The sequence below is a fragment of the Zingiber officinale genome, chromosome 8A (assembly GCF_018446385.1).
Source record: "Zingiber officinale cultivar Zhangliang chromosome 8A, Zo_v1.1, whole genome shotgun sequence".
Classification (NCBI taxonomy): Eukaryota; Viridiplantae; Streptophyta; class Magnoliopsida; order Zingiberales; family Zingiberaceae; genus Zingiber; species Zingiber officinale.
Genome location: NC_056000.1, coordinates 141146532 through 141161964, shown reverse-complemented (window position 1 = coordinate 141161964; position 15433 = coordinate 141146532).

Sequence of the window (15433 nt, the reverse complement as noted above, 5' to 3'; positions counted from 1 at the left end):
GGAAGGTTGGAAGCTCCACCAGTTCTAGCCTTTGATAGTGCCAGAGTATTCTCCCTCACCAAAGAAGAAGCTGCTAGTGCCTCTACGGTCGTAACAGGTCAAGTAGTTATTTTTCAGCATTTAGCTACTGCACTATTTGATACTGGAGCGACCCATTCTTTTGTATCAGTACCCTTTGCCAAAGAATTACAGGTACCTACAAAAGTATGAACTCCAAGTTCCTAACAACCCTACCTTCTGGGGAAGTCATGGAATCCAACCAGTGGCTTCGGGCTGTACCAGTCAGAATTACAGACCGAGAGCTATACGTTAACCTGGTAGTCCTCGCCATGCAGGATTTCGATACCATTTTGGGTATGGACTTCCTCAACAAGTATAGTGCTTCAGTGGATTGCCACAGAAGGAAAGTAATCTTCAGTCCAGAGGGTGAACCACCTTTTAAATTCACGGGAGTGCCAAGGAAGAAGACCCAGAAACCTCTCTCTTCTCTAGAAGCTCACCAGAGGTTAGCTAAAGGGTGTGCTGGTTTACTTGCATTTATTGTGAGTACAGAAGAACAAGAAAGACCCAAGTAGGAGAAAGTTCGGATAGTCTGCGAGTATCCAGAGGTATTTCCAGAAGAGCTACCTGGACTACCTCCCAACAGAGAAGTGGAGCGAATTTCAAAAGCTCTATATCGCATGTCTCTAGCGGAGCTGAAAGAGTTGCAAGAGCGACTTCAGGAGCTACTTGACAAAGGCTTCATCCGCCCTAGTCACTCACCTTGGGGAGCTCCTGTGTTGTTTGTTAAGAAGAAAGACGGATCCATGCTAATGTGTATAGATTTTAGAGCGCTGAGCAAAGTAGCAGTTAAGGACAAGTATCTTCATTCCAGAATAGATGACCTATATGATCAGCTAAAAAGGGCAATAGTGCTCTCTAAAATAGACCTGCGCTCTGGGTATCATCAGTTGAAAGTGAAAGAAAGTGATACACCCAGAACAGTTTCCAGGACCAGATCTGGACACTACAAATTTGTAGTCATGCCTTTTGGAGTGACTAATGCACCTGCAGTCTTCATGGACTTAATGAACAGAGTGTTCAGAGAATACCTTGACAAATTTATCATCGTAATCATCGATGACATTCTAGTCTATTCAAGGACCCCAGAGGAGCATGACACGCACTTGAGAATAGTACTGCAGACCCTTCAACAAAAGCAGCTTTATGCTAAATTCTCAAAGTGCGAGTTCTGGTTAAATCAGGTGGCGTTTCTAGGTCACATTATTTCCAAAGAAGATATTCAAGTAGATCCAGCCAAGATAGAAGCGGTCAACAACTGGAGTAGACCCAAGAACGCCAAGGAGATCAGAAGCTTCCTTGGTTTAGCTGGGTACTACAGGAAATTCGTGGAGGACTTTTCCAGGATAGCTTCTCCACTAACGACCTTAACCAAAAAGAATAAGAAGTTTGAATGGTCAGACAAATGTGAGCAAAGTTTCCAAGAGCTGAAGAAGAGACTGATCAGCGCTCCCATTCTGACTGTTCCAGCGAGTGACAAGAGCCTTGACATCTACAGTGATGCTTCCAAGATGGGCTTAGGAGCTGTACTCATGCAAGAAGGAAAAGTTATAGCTTATGCTTCCAGACAACTCAAAGATTATGAGAAGAACTACCCCACTCATGATCTTGAGCTGACAGCTGTGGTCTTTGCACTGAAACTCTGGCGACACTACTTGTATGGAATCCAGTGCAGAATCTTCACAGACCATCAAAGTCTGAAGTACTTCTTCACTCAGAAGGACTTAAACATGAGACAGCGTAGGTGGCTAGAGTTGGTCAAAGATTATGACTGTGAAATCCTCTATCACCCAGGCAAAGCTAACAAAGTGGAAGATGCACTAAGCAGAAAATCTACTGCATCCTTGATGTCCTTGTCATCATTAGCCCGGCCACTGCAGAAGGAGTTGTCAGACTTTGGAATGGAAATTATTTATGGGTAACTCTCTGCATTAACCTTAGAGTCTACTTTGCTTGAGGATATATAGAGAAAGCAAAGTGAAGATCCAGATATCCAGAAGATCAAGCAGGGATACAAAAAGAAGAAGATACAAAGTTTTGAGTATCAGACAGTGAAAATCTTTATCAGGGGATTCAGTCTTTCTCAAGGTTGCTCCTATGAAGGGAGTGATGAGATTTGGCAAGAAAGGCAAATTAAGTCCTTGCTATGTAGGACCTTACCTGATCATAGAGAGGATTGGGAAAGTAGCTTACAAGCTGGACTTACCACAAGACATGTCAACAATACATAATGTATTTCATGTCTCTATGCTAAAGAAATGTCTCCATGACCCAAGCCAAGTGATTCAGCCTCAGTCAATGCAGATCCAAGAGGATCTTAGTTATGGGAGCAGACCTACAAAGATAGTGGATAGAGCAGTCAAGAGACTAAGAAATAAAGAAGTGCCACTAGTGAAGGTCATCTGGCAAAACCAAAAGTACGAGGAAGTCACTTGGGAGCGGGAGGACAATATGAGATAGAGATATCCAGAGCTATTCTAAGTTCGAGGACGAACTTTTTATAAGGTATGGGGGATTGTAATAACCCAATTTTCCCTATTTCGAGTTCTAAATGTCTTCAAAAATATTTAGAAATACTTTTAAAATATTCTAGAGATTTTTAGAAATTTTTAGAGTATTTTTACGTAATTTTTGGAGGTCGTTTAGTATGCTTACAAAAAGAAAGAAGTTTTGACCAAAAATGTGGAAGTTGAGACTCGAACCCAAGACCTCCGGCCGAACCCGACTTAACCGAACGTAGCCAACCAACTGACCTGCGAGTGTTTTGTTAATAAGTATGAAGCGAGAAATATATATGTTATAGTTGATAAATAAAACCCTAGTTTTAAAAAGACCTAATTTCTTTTTCCCCGAGACCAAAACCTTTCCTACCTTTCTCCCGACGCGTGCGACGGCGCTGTGCTTGGGCGAAGACAAAGCCGAGTTAGGGCTCTTCCTCCGGCGGCCGGCGAGGGGGTTTTTCCGAGTATCCTTGCTTCCGGATCTTGCTGTGCCAAGTAGAAGTATATGCTAGGGTTTGCGTTTGCTATGCTAAATTGCTGTGTTAAGGTGTGCTGTACCGAATTTTCCATGTTAGGGCATTAGGTTTTTGGATTTTTATGCTAGGGCTTCCCTTTTGAATAAGCTAGGGTTGCTGTGTTGAAATTTCTACGTTAGTTTTCCTTTAGAGGTTGCTGTGCAGAATTTACCATGCTAAGTTGCTGCGCCGAAAGTTTCTTGCTTGGGTTGCTGTTGAACAGGATTATAAGCTAGGGTTTTCCCTTTCATTCCTTACCTTCCGTAGCATACATATTAAGCATGCTAATTTATGGTTTGAGTTTAAATGTATAGAAGGAGTTCATTTTAATTCTTAGCAAGTAAGCGCAGTAAGAAATGTTTAGATTACCTGTTATGCTGTTTCCTGCTGTGAGATATAAATCAGTGGTGTAGCTAATCTATAACATTTGCTAGGTATGCTAGTTATTGTTGAGTTTAATTCTTTTCTAGAAGGTTTGCATGATCTAGATTGCAAATCAAAGTGTGTAAACAGGTTCTATTTATGCTTGCTGATTTTTGAGAATTTCGGCTGTTCACTTTGTAGTATTAGTGTTTCATCTCGCTTCCATGTATAAGAATGGGATTAGTATCTTCCTTGCAACTCAAAAGGCAAGAATAGCCTTTATTTAAAGTATGCAGTATAGAATAGCATGAGCAGTATTTGTTCTTAATTCTGTTTTATTTGTAGATTTTTAATGTTTCACGTGTGCAGATTTTTGTTGTTCACATGTGCAGATTTTTAGTATTTATATGTGCAGATTTTTAGTATCCATATGTGCAGATTTTTATTAGCCATATGTGCAGATTCATATATGCAGATTTTTAGTATCCATATGTGCAGATTTTTTTTTATTAGCCATATGTGCAGATTCATATATGCAGATTTTTTTTATTAGTCATGTATGCAGATTTTCTAGTGTTCATTTGCTATTATTGAGCACTTGCAGCTTTTAATTGCCATGAGTTGAGCATGATCAGTTTTCCTTACTAATAGATACACATGAGCAGTTTCTTTAGTTTTCATTTGCTATTTTAACAAACATGAGCAGCCAGGTATTTAGTGGAATGATTATGTGCCCTATTAAACCTTTTTAGAGGATTATGAGAAGTTATGAGTAGAGAAAAGACCAAGGTCTAATTAGAAAAGATAACAAGTAATTTAAAGTAAGAGCCTAGTACCCGACTTCCGAGGTTGTCATTAAACAAATCCAGGTGACCAATTCCGAGGTCTTGGCCCTGGTAAGACCGAGGTCTTTACCCTCATAGGACTGGAGGCTCGCTACCTCAATCTCTATTAGAGAGCGCGCATAAGATGGTACTAAGCTTGGGCCCAAAGAAAAAGAAGAAAAAAGAAAAAGAAGAAGAAAGAAAAGTAAAAGTAAAAGAAATTAAAAGATTAATTTCAAGTATAAAACTACAAGTAAATGAAACAAGTACCACCTATGTTTAGAATCAACAGAAGTTTAGTTCCTTTAATTCTAAGCATACAGCATGAGTTTCATTACTTTTCTTATCAGTTTAGTGAGCATGTTTAGTTTTATTTCTAGTATTCAGCTTTATTCTGGTATATCATGAGTATGCAGTTTATTTGCGTACTTTGCTATTAGATGAGTACATGTAGCTTTTCTTTTAGCATTTCAGTTTCAGTATCGTTTGCATTTTTATGCACTTCGAGTTTTTGTGAGATAGTTTAGTACTTACTAAGCGTTTCGCTTATAGATTTCTTTTTCCTCCTACTACAGATAAAGGAAAGGATAAAGTATGAAAGGAAGGCGACAAGGTGGTGGTGATGAAGGTGTGTGATGGCTGGACTATGGGGAGATCAAGAGTTTGTTAAGGAATTATCAAGACTTTCCTATTTAGAGTTCTTTTAGTTTAAATACTATTATGAAGTTGGGATTGTAATTGAGTTTATTCCGTACTTGTAGCTTGATATGTCCTATTGTTGGAGTTAGATATTTGTTTACTATTGCTAGAATAGTTTTCTTTTACTTACTGTGTTATTATTACTGCGTGGGTGCGGAAAAATATGTTCCAGCCGCCTGTGGATGTGTATATAGTGTTTGTATTGTTGATTTGGTCACCGGTACAGGGGAGACTCGGCCGAAATTTTTCGGTAGGAATTCCTCTAGGGCTGTGATAAATCTAAGTGTCGCTAATAATAACATAAGTGATACTAGTGAGTAGAGTAGTAGTTAGGTAATGGTCACCCTTAGAGAGTAGTAGTAAGAAGGGTGGTTGTTACATGATATTACTTATAGTGTGTGTTGTTGACTATAGAAGGAATCTGTGTCCTAGTTATCTAGGTTGAGAATGTCCCCAAGAGGAGCTCATAAGGATTGCCATGTTAAACCCTGCAGGTGGATTTAGTCCGACATGACAATGAAGTTGAGTTGTACTACTCTTAGAGCTAGATATTAATTAAGTGAGTTGTCAGTAACTTACTTAATTAGTGGACATTCATTATCTTAAACACAGGGAGACTAGCACACTCATGATAAGAAGGAGCCCATAATGTAATTTGGGATTGGTGCGGTAGTGCGATAATAACTCTCTAGTGGAATGAGTTATTATTGATGAACTTGAGTTGTGTGTTCGGGGCGAACACGGGATACTTAAGCTCATCGGAAGGCCAAAACCAATTTCTCCTTTAGGTCCCTGTCGTAGCCTCATTATAGCCTCAAGTCCATCCAAATGTAAGGCCCTTCTTGGTGTATAAGAAGGGGGCCGGTCCATTTCTTGGTGACCAAGCAATGGTCGACCACATCCTCTTCTATAGGGGCCGGCCCTATTGCTTGGTGACCAAGCTAGTAGGGGCCGGCCACAATAATTCAAATAAGGAGCGTTGTTTTGAATTTTTAAAATCTTCTCTTTGTAGAAAACTATAAGTTTTAAAAGAGAGATTTTAATTTTTAAAAACTTTCCTTATTTAAATTAGGTCACATGTTTTAATAGAGGTTTTAAAAAGTTTTAAAACTTTCCTTTTTAACCATCCTCATGGTTTTAGAAAAAAGGAAGAGAAGTTTTAAAAAATTAAATATTTCTATTCATGTTAAAAAAGGAAATTTTTGAAGAGAAGTTTTAAATTTTAAAACATGATTTTAATTTTTAGAACTTTCCTTTTTTAACTCCTACTTTAGGAAGAGAGCTTATAAAATTTTATAAGAGTTTTTCTTGTAAAATTTTATAAAAAAAATTAATATTCCTTTCCTCTTATGGGGGTCGACCACCCTTGCTTGGTGCCCAAGCAAGGTGGCCGGCCAAATTGAAATTAAATAAAATCATCAATTTATTTTTGGTGATTGATTCAATCAAGAGGAAAGAAAAGGAAAATTAAAAGGGAAAAGGAAAAACAAAAGGAAGATTTTAATTTTTGTAAAAATTCTTCCCTTATTTGCCTTGGGCAAGTATTATAAAAGAAGGGGTGAGGAGGCTTCATGAGACACAACTCTTATTCTCTTGCTTGGAGGATCTCTTGGTGGCCGACCCTCTCTCTTCTCCCTTTCCCTTTGTTCTCTTCTCCTTGGTGGTGGTGGTGGTGGTCGGATTTTAGAGGAAGAGGAAGAAAGTTTTTGGGTGGTGTTCATCTTGGAGGATCATCACCCTCACGACATCCAAGGCGAGGCGAGGAATACGGCAGAAGATCTCGAGGTCATTAGCATATAAAGAGAAGGTATAATTAGCCATTGTTTTCCGCATCATGCTAGTTATTTCTTTTTGTAAGAATTCCAAACACAAGAGGCATTAGATCTAGTTTTTCAAATTAGTTTTTCGAGTTTGTGTTTTCTTCTTTTTCGAATTTGTGATTCGATTGTTCTTTTTGGTTAACCTAGAGTTATTTAAGGAAATTAAATATTAGCTTTCCTTAAAATGCTTTGTCTAGGCGGTGGTGGTTGCTCCCATATCCAAGAAGGCCATGTGCCTCGCCATACAGTCCTGGAAGCCAATTTTAGAAATTAATATTTAATGGAATTAATAATATAGGTGAATTTGAATCAATAGTGTTAAGTTTCTCTTGCGATTCAAATCTAAACCATTAGGAACAGATAAGTTAAATTTGGAATCAATGATGTTAAGTTCCGTCTGCGATTCCTAATTTAACTTCTAAAGAACACAATAGGTTATTTAAGGAAAGGTTTGACACTTGTACAAAAATTTTTGTACAGTGGAACCGGTACATTTTCTTAGGACTAACCAACAATTTGTATCAGAGCTAGGGTTTACCTCTGTGTATTTTGGTTTTCAAATTAATTATGCACATGTCATACATAATTTAGGCAGGATAATAGTAAGATGTGCTAACTTTGTAGTTGCAGGCTCCAACTATTATGACATTTAGATATTGTGTGTGATTGGACCCTTGGACATGTCAAGGGCATTATTTTGTGTGCATGATTGTATGTATTAAATACAGCAGGAGCTGTATTATTTTTATAATTTTATTTTTGTTCGATATAGAATATATGTACATTCCTTTATGGAATATAGGATCGATATATGTAAAATTCTATTTTTGTCACGGATCGGATGCTTTCAAGGCATGATACTTTTGGAGGACCAGATGCGTAGCGGAATAAGAAGCAAGATAGATGTGACAACTCAACCCGATGACGGTGGCTAAAAATGGCAGCAACTAAGGTTGGAGCATACTGAAGACAATGATGGAAAAGGCCATTAGTTGGAAAAATAATTTCTAAATTTATTGCTTTTATTTACTATGATGTTTATGTGCATGTGATGTATGCTAGCATAGGATAAAATCCTCATTTTAAATAACTAAGTGGGAGAGAGACTTTAATAAATCTCATGGTCTCCATTAATGGTTTGTAAGTGATGCAACAAGCTTGCGTGTTGGCTCTGAGTGCCTCCCTCCACAACGGATGGGTTTGTTGCGGATCACTAGATCAAACTTCCTTTATGGATGGTTATAGGAAATTATTTAGGAGCGTGTGATCTTCTCCAACTGAAGGGGCACAATCCTATTTAATGGACTTAGTATCAAGTAATGGTATACACTTAGACACATTCAATAGTATCCTCCCCAACGGAGTCACTGCTATTGTTTTGTGTGACCAAGATGAAACTGACTATTAATTTTATTTGTCATAAAGTTAGGATGACAAGATTGTTGGGTTTTTCGGGCCGCGAAAACCGCTTTTCGCGTCGCGAAAACTCCGAATCACCCAAAGCCGTAGATCCGTGCAAGGAAAATCGAACGAAAATTACGAGTACGAGTTTTTAAATATCTAGATCTACTCCTAGATCTATGTGTTAAGAAGTATACCTTGAAGCGTGCCCTTTCGCGTTCCCGCTCGTCCAAGGAATTGCCGGATCTCTAGACCGTCAAGCGTTGGTCCTCTAGAAGTATCCACACGGACACGTAGGTGGAGAAAACCTCACACAAAGGTGTACTAGCACCTTGGTAAGATTCGGCCAAGCAAGGAGGAGAGGGAGAGGGAGAGCTTGAGAGGAAGAAGGAAGAAGATACACACTTGAATGAAAAATGAATTCCCATTCAAAACCAAAAGTGGCCGGCCACTTCCCATAGTGTAACTGCCCATTAAATGCAATTAATGTGAAGTTATTAAGAAAATGACTTTGTAACTTCCATGAGGTGGCACCCATGATGATGTGGAGTAACATCATTGGTCCACATCAATGCCAACTCACCAATGAGGTGGCATAAAGTCAAGTCAAACTTGACTTTTAATCTTCCTCTCAAGTCAAGTCAAACTTGACCAAATCTCTTCCATGGTTGATCGAATCCAACCATTTGATTCAAGCCAACTTAATATAATGAATCCTATTCATTTAATTAAATTGATTCAATGAGTCAAAATCTAAATTAGACTCATTGAACACATGAATCAACTTGAGTCGAACTCAAGTTAGCTCAATTAGGATTACTCTTAATCCAATTTGATTCATCAAATGAATCTAATCCTCTTGGTTCATCATATGAACCTAATCTCCATCTAATTGTCCTAAGTGTGTGACCCTATAGGTTCTTGTAACGTTGGCAATGCCCTAAACCCATTTAGGAGCATAAGTAATGAGCGGTATCTAGCAACACATCATTACTACCCAAGTTACAAGAATGTCGAGATCCGACATCACCTTGTGACTACTAATTGTGACTCTTCACAATATATGACATTGTCCTTCTATCCTAGACATCTAGATTGATCAATATGAGGCATAGATCGTGTCATCCTCTAATCAATCTAAATCTTGAACTCCAAGTAGACTCACTCGATCAAATGAGCTCAATATCTCATGTTGACTCATTTGGGCATGGCCATGCACTTAGTGGTCTCACTCTATCAAGAATATTGATGTCGCTCCTGTCATATAGGAGGGATAGATCCCATCTACATCACTCACATCCCTCTGCATAATTTGTTACATACCCGGTAATCGCCTTTATAGTCCACCCAGTTACGGGTGATGTTTGACGAAACCAAAGTACATAACTCCTTATGTAGGGATCCATGGTGACTTCAGGTCTAAGGACTAATAGTCATACTAATAGCCACATGAGAAAGTATATGACACTCATATAACGATCCATGATACTTTCTCATGGCGGGTCATTCAGTATACATTCTCCAATGCATACCCATGTGTCAACTTGATATCTCCATATCTATGACTTGTGAGATCAAGTCATCGAGTTGACCTACATGCTAGTCTTATTGCATTAACATTGTCCCTGAATGTTAATACTCGACTAGGAATGATTTAGAGTAGTGTTCCCTATATCATCTCACTATCGGTTCAACTAACCGATTGATATAGGTGAGAACCATCTACTCAAGGACATTATTATACTTAGTTTATTTGGCACCAATACAAGTAAGTATAATAACCAAACAAATGCCTTTATTAATATAAAAATGTGATACAATAAGTCCATAATACAATCATCAAATGATTGGCTCTAGGGCTCTAGTTAACAATCTCCCACTAGCACTAGTGCTAATCAGTGTAGGCTCTAAGCCCAAATGACCTAGTGTGACCATCAAAGATAATAAAATTAATGGGTCACACCCTCCTCTTACAAATGTTGAATTTGTATACGTCCACACTAACGTGGCATGCAATATTCACGGTGATTTGAGGTATTGGTTAATTTAAAATAGTATTGTTTGAGAAATCAATATTATTCTAAATTTAGAGTCTTGACCAAAGTTTATTTTTGTGATTCTTAGGATGACTTTCAACCCACTGACCATCATACTGAAAGAGAACAAACTTACTGGTCCCAACTATATTGATTGGAAAAGGAACCTGGACATTGTTCTTACTACTAAAAGCTATAAGTTTGTACTGACTGAGGCTTGCCCTGATGCACCTGACGGTGACTCTACCCTAGAGGAGATTGAGTATCATAAGAAATGGGTAAAAGCAGATGAGATGGCGCGGTGTTACATTCTGGCATCTATGTCAAATGTATTGCAACATCAGCATCAAGATTTACCAACAGCTTATGATATAATGAACAATCTCAAAGAACTCTTTGGGCACCATAAAAGGACTGCTAGGCAAGAGACAATGAGAAAGTTAATGACAACCACCATGTCTGAGGGAACACCCGTAAGGGATCATATCCTCAAAATGATGGCCTATCTGAACAAAATACAAGTTCTTGGAGGAGAAATCGATGGGTAAACCCAGGTCGATATAATTCTCCAAACGCTACCCAGAAGTTTTGAGCAGTTCCGCCTGAACTATAACATGAACAAAAGAGAGTATACATTGGCGTAACTTCTGACAAAACTACAGGCAGCAGAAGGAATATTTCATCAAAGTTCTCAGATTTACTATGCTGAAAATGGTTCTACTTCTAAGCCGAAAGGCAAGAAGAAGAAGAAACAGGTCTTTTCAGAAAAGAGAGTGAATAAACCTCAGGGACAAAAAGCTGGAATGAAGAAGCCGAAGGGCAAGTGCTTCATCTGCAAGCAGTCAAGACATTGGAAGGTGGACTGTCCTCATAGGAATCATAACAATAAAGGTATATCTCATGCTCTAGTAGTTGAAACATGTTTAGCGGTGTTATCTACCAGCACCTGGTGTGTAGATACGGGAGCCACTGATCATGTCTGCAATTCTTTGCAGGGGTTCCAGAAAACCCGATGACTATTTGATGGAGAGATAACCGTCTACATGGGCAATGCTACTAAGGTGGCGGCTGTTGCAGTGGGAGACGTCTACTTATCTTTTGATAGGAATAGAAATTTGGTTTTAAGAAATTATCTTTATGTACCCAGTTTTAGAAAGAATTTAATTTCAGTTTCTAAACTGTATTTGGATGGATATTCAGTTTCCTTTAGTAACAATGTGGTTATAAAGAGAAATAAGTAGGATTCAAAGGCTTGTAGCCGATGGACTCTTGGGTTCATTAGAGTTGGAAAACATTCCAACATGTGAATCCTGCTTGGAAGGTAAAATGACCAAGAGACCTTTTAAGGCCAAGGGGTATAGAGCCAAAGATGCGTTAGAACTGGTTCATTCTGATTTGTGTGGTCCTATGTCTATCCAGGAAAGAGGTGGTTATGAATACTTCGTCTCCTTTATAGATGATTATTCAAGATATGGATACATTTACCTGATGCGCCGCAAGTCTGAATGCTTTGACAAGTTCAAAGAATATAGGGCTAATGTGGAGAAACGTCTTGGTAAAAGTATCAAGACACTATGATCTGACTGTGGTGGCGAATACCTCTTTGGAGAGTTTAGGAATTACTTATCAGAAGTCAGGATTCAATCCCAATTGTCTGCACCTGGTACACCCCAACAGAATAGTGTGACAGAATGAAGGAATAGTACTCTTATGGAAATGGTTAGATCGATGATGAGTTATTCAGAATTACCAAATTCATTTTGGGGATATGCTTTAGAAACAGTAGTGTACATTCTGAATATGGTACCTTCTAAAACAGTTCCTTCTACTCCCACGGAATTATGGAATGGGCATAAGCCTAGTCTGAATCATATCCGGATATGGGGTAGTCCAGCACATGTGCTGAAGGGAGATACTAACAAGTTGGAATCACGTACAGAAGTTTGTCTGTTTGTAGGATATCCTAAGGGAACGAAAGGTGGTTTGTTTTATAATCCTAAAAATCAGAAGATCATTGTTAGCACCAATGCTCGATTTTTAGAAGAAGATTATGTAATGAATCATAAGCCCATGAGTGAAATAGTTCTAGAAGAAATAAGAGAGGACACGTCTACTTTAATACCAACAGTACAAGATGAAGTACCACAAGAAACTGCAACACGTGTCACACATGATACATAACCAGAGATAGTGTCTTGTCATAGTGGGAGGGTTGTGAGACAACCTGAGAGATTCATGTTTTTGGGAGAGTCTTCAGACTTGATTCCGGGTAAACATGAACCTGATCCCTGGACATATAACGAAGCACTCCAAGATATAGATGCAGAATCTTGGCAAAAGGCAATGAATTCAGAAATAGAATCTATACATTCTAATAAGGTCTGGAAGCTTGTAGAACCACCTGATGGTGTAAAAGCCGTTGGATGCAAGTGGATCTACAAAAGGAAAAGAGGGACAGACGGGAAGGTAGAAACCTTCAAAGCAAGGCTTGTTGCGAAAGGGTACACTCAGAAAAAGTAAATCGATTATGAGGAGACCTTTTCGCCGGTAGCTATGCTTAAGTCAATCCAGATACTCTTATCCATTGCCGCTCATATGGATTATGAGATTTGGCAAATGGATGTCAAGACAGCTTTCTTTAATGGAAGTCATGAAGAAAACATCCATATGAAGCAACCAGAAGGGTTCATTGAAAAAGGCAAAGAGCATCTAGTGTGCAAGCTCAATCGGTCCATTTATGGACTGAAGCAAGCTTCAAGATCTTGGAACATCCGGTTTAATGAAGTAATCCAGTCATATGGATTTATTCAGTGTCCGGATGAGTCTTGTGTATACAAGAAGTGTAACGAAAATATGGTGGTATTTCTTGTACTATACGTAGATGATATTTTGTTAATTGACAGCAATGTCAAGGTATTATCGGACGTAAGTGTATGGTTGTCCAAACAATTTGATATGAAGGACTTAGGAGAATGTGCACACATTCTTGGGATCAAAGTTATAAGGGATCGCAAGAAAAGAATGTTGTGTCTATCTCAAGCTTCATATATAGATAAAATCCTTGCTCATTTTAGCATGCAGAACTTCAAGAAAGGTTTCTTACCTTTTAGGCTTGGAGTAGCCTTATCTAAAGAGATGTCTCTGAAGACATCAAAGGAGATAGAGGACATGAAGGCAATTCCTTATACTTCGGCTGTGGGAAGCCTTATGTATGCAATGCTGTGTACGAGACCTGATATCTGTTTTGCCGTGGGCATGGTTAGCAGATATCAGAGTAATCCTGGACAAGGACATTGGACTGCTGTAAAGCATATATTGAAGTACCTAAGAAGGACTAGAGATTATATGCTAGTTTACCAAGCAGACGATTTGCTCCCTGTGGGTTACACGGATTCGGATTTCTAATCAGATAGGGACAACAGTAAGGGGACATTTGGTTAAATGATGGGAATGACTATGGGTATGGGTTTGATAGTAGTGTGGAATGAGAATAGGAATGGAAATGAAACCCATCAAGTTATATGGGTTTGGTTGATTCCCAAAAATCTAGTAATCATTCCCAAAATGTCATTCCCAAACCCACAATCCAAACACTATTTTTTACTATCATTCCATTCCCTTATTCCTAAACCCATCAACCAAACACCCCCTAAGTCTACGTCAGGCTATGTGTTTACTCTAGGAGGTGGAGCCATTGCATGGAGGAGTGTTAAGCAGAAATGCGTCTCGGACTCAACCATGGAAGCTGAGTATGTGGCAGCCTCTGAGGCTACCAAAGAAGCTGTATGGCTCAGGAACTTTCTAATGGACTTAGATGTGATTCCTGGTTTGCCCAAAATTATCACAATTTATTGTGATAATAGTGGTGCAGTTACAAACTCGAAGGAACCACGAGCCCATAAGGCAAGAAAACATATAGAGCGCAAGTACCGCCTGATACGAGACATCGTCAAGCGAGGAGAAGTTGTCGTTGCCAACATTGCATTAGCAGATAACCGGGCAGATCCATTCACTAAGGCCCTTCTGGTGAAAGCTTTTGATCGGCATGTGGGAGGGATGGGAATCAGAAGTATGGCAATAGATATGGCAGCTTAGTCTTTTAGTATAAGTGGGAGATTATTGGAGTGTATACTAAAAGCCTAGCTTTTGTAAACATTTATTTTTGAAATAAAAGAATCACATTGGTCAATATGTACATTTATTTGTTAAATGTAATTGTTCAATTAATTTATATAGTAGATAACATGGAGTGTGGTGTCACACTCAGAAGATCATGTTGTCGGTTCTTTATAAATTATAAATAGTTGCTCACAACTAAGATGGAAAGGAACAAACCATTAAAATAGTTATAGTGTAATTAAGTATTAGTTTATCTTGACTAATAAATTACATTGGTACACTCTAAGTGTATTTGTAACGACCCACCTTCTGGGTACTGGCTGTAAGGCCGGTCGCTACAATTATGCTAAACTACACTGTGCGGAAAACTGAGTTTATTAAAATTTTGCTAATCTAATTGCTGGGAACGCTGAAACTGAATGTTCTACATGTACCTAATAATTGTACACATGCTAGGGGAGGGGTTTACAACTGATAATAACTTCGGATCGATCCACAAACCGATCTACTGATACTGGTACGGTAGGAACCTCTGGATCGTTCAACCGACCTATCCATAACTAGGCTGCAATTCTGTACGCTGCTGGATCGGTCTGCCGACCGATCCAGCTGGTCCCTGATCAGTCAGTGAGACCGATCAGTGGCTTACTGATCGGTTTGCTGACCGATCAGTGAGCCACGATCCAGCTCCTGATCGATCCACGGATCGATCAGGGAACGAAAAGAAAGTTTCTGTTCGCAGAAACCAGATCCCTGATCGGTCTACTGACCGATCAGAGGCTTCCCTAGCTCCTGATCGATCCACAGATCGATCAGAATACGAACAGAAAGTTGCTGTTCGCAGAACCCGGGTCCCTGATCGGTCTACCGACCGATCAGAGACTCCCTGATCGGTCTGCTGACCGATCAGGGGTTTCTGATTTCGAGCTGAAACTCTGATTTCAGCAGATTTCGTGCCAAAATCAGTGCAACAGCTCTACAAATGCTAATAACTATTCTATCCTGCATTGGGCAACATTCAAGACATCATATAATGCATGTTCACTAGTTCATACCATTAACCATACTAGAATGCGAAGCATAAGGGAAAAGAGA